Genomic DNA, 2,947 nt, shown 5'->3' with positions numbered 1-2,947 from the left:
TACAGGTTGTGTGGGAATCAATGTGTCTACCTTATTCTACAGCAGTAAGCTTTACTGGCAACCCACTGGTTAATTCACCCCCTACCGTAAATGATAAGGATATTGGAAGTCACTGAGGAGTTGTTCTGTGACCATATAAAGGCACAAGGCTGCAGGCTGAGTTATACAGGGAACTCTGAGTATCACTCATGTATTATAAGGGATACTGTACCCCCTACTGTAAATGATAAGGATATTAGAAGTCAATGAGGGGTTGTTCTGTGACCATATAAAGGCACAAGGCTGCAGGCTGAGTTATACAGGGAACTCTGAGTATCACTCGTGTATTATAAGGGATAATGTACCCCCTACTGTAAATGATAAGGATATTAGAAGTCACTGAGGGGTTGTTCTGTGACCATATAAAGGCACAAGGCTGCAGGCTGAGTTATACAGGGAACTCTGAGTATCACTCCTGTATTATAAGGGATAATGTACCCCCTACTGTAAATGATAAGGATATTAGAAGTCACTGAGGGGTTGTTCTGTGACCATATAAAGACACAAGGCTGCAGGCTGAGTTATACAGGGAACTCTGAGTATCACTCATGTATTATAAGGGATAATGTACCCCCTACTGTAAATGATAAGGATATTAGAAGTCACTGAGGGGTTGTTCTGTGACCATATAAAGGCACAAGGCTGCAGGCTGAGTTATACAGGGAACTCTGAGTATCACTCATGTATTATAAGGGATAATGTACCCCCTACTGTAAATAAGTCACAGTGCTGCAAAATATGGTGCACTATATAAATACATAATAATAATAATAGAAGTTGCTGAGGGGTTCTGTGACCTAGTTGGGATTGGTTACACTGGAGAAGAGACTGTTAACGGGATATGATTACTATATATAAATATATAAGGGGGATATGATCACTATATATAAATATATAAGGGGATATGATCACTATATATAAATATATAAGGGGGATATGATCACTATATATAAATATATAAGGGGGATATGATCACTATATATAAATATATAAGGGGATATGATCACTATATATAAATATATAAGGGATATGATCACTATATATAAATATATAAGGGGATATGATCACTATATATAATTATATAAGGGGATATGATCACTATATATAAATATATAAGGGGATATGATCACTATATATAAATATATAAGGGGATATGATCACTATATATAAATATATAAGGGGATATGATCACTATATATAAATATATAAAGGGATATGATCACTATATATAAATATATAAGGGGATATGATCACTATATATAAATATATAAGGGGATATGATCACTATATATAATTATATAAGGGGATATGATCACTATATATAAATATATAAGGGGGATATGATCACTATATATAAATATATAAGGGGATATGATCACTATATATAAATATATAAGGGGATATGATCACTATATATAATTATATAAGGGATATGATCACTATATATAAATATATAAGGGGATATGATCACTATATATAAATATATAAGGGGGATATGATCACTATATATAAATATATAAGGGGGATATGATCACTATATATAAATATATAAGGGGATATGATCACTATATATAAATATATAAGGGGATATGATCACTATATATAAATTATATAAGGGGATATGATCACTATATATAAATATATAAGGGGGATATGATCACTATATATAAATATATAAGGGGGATGATCACTATATATAAATATATAAGGGGATATGATCACTATATATAAATATATAAGGGGATATGATCACTATATATAAATATATAAGGGGATATGATCACTATATATAAATATATAAGGGGATATGATCACTATATATAAATATATAAGGGGATATGATCACTATATATAAATATATAAGGGGGATATGATCACTATATATAAATATATAAGGGGGATATGATCACTATATATAAATATATAAGGGGATATGATCACTATATATAAATATATAAGGGGGATATGATCACTATATATAAATATATAAGGGGATATGATCACTATATATAAATATATAAGGGGGATATGATCACTATATATAAATATATAAGGGGATATGATCACTATATATAAATATATAAGGGGATATGATCACTATATATAAATATATAAGGGGATATGATCACTATATATAAATATATAAGGGGGATATGATCACTATATATAAATATATAAGGGGATATGATCACTATATATAAATATATAAGGGGGATATGATCACTATATATAAATATATAAGGGGGATATGATCACTATATATAATATATAAGGGGGATATGATCACTATATATAAATATATAAGGGGATATGATCACTATATATAAATATATAAGGGGATATGATCACTATATATAAATATATAAGGGGATATGATCACTATATATAAATATATAAGGGGGATATGATCACTATATATAAATATATAATAGGATATGATCACTATATATAAATATATAAGGGGATATGATCACTATATATAAATATATAAGGGGATATGATCACTATATATAAATATATAAGGGGATATGATCACTATATATAAATATATAAGGGGGATATGATCACTATATATAAATATATAATAGGATATGATCAGTATATATAAATATATAAGGGGGATATGATATATAAATATATAGAGGTGCAGGTAATTACCAGTGGGTATATAAATAAAAATAAATATATATATATAAATGATAGAAATAAATCAATAGAAATGAATAGAAAGAAGTGAATATAAAGGACACACCCTGTGAGACTGGGGCTGTTGGTGTCGGGCTCCGGATTCCTCACTTCTTACCTCCCCCCTCCCCGCAGAGTTGATGGAAATCCCAATAGGAATTGGAGGCCAAATCCTGCCCCTCCCCCGGTACCTCCCAGTATCTCCCCCAGTCTCAGAGTTCGG

This window comes from Xenopus laevis, chromosome 7L (assembly GCF_017654675.1).
Source record: "Xenopus laevis strain J_2021 chromosome 7L, Xenopus_laevis_v10.1, whole genome shotgun sequence".
Taxonomy (NCBI): Eukaryota; Metazoa; Chordata; class Amphibia; order Anura; family Pipidae; genus Xenopus; species Xenopus laevis.
Note: the sequence above shows the minus strand (reverse complement) of the source record.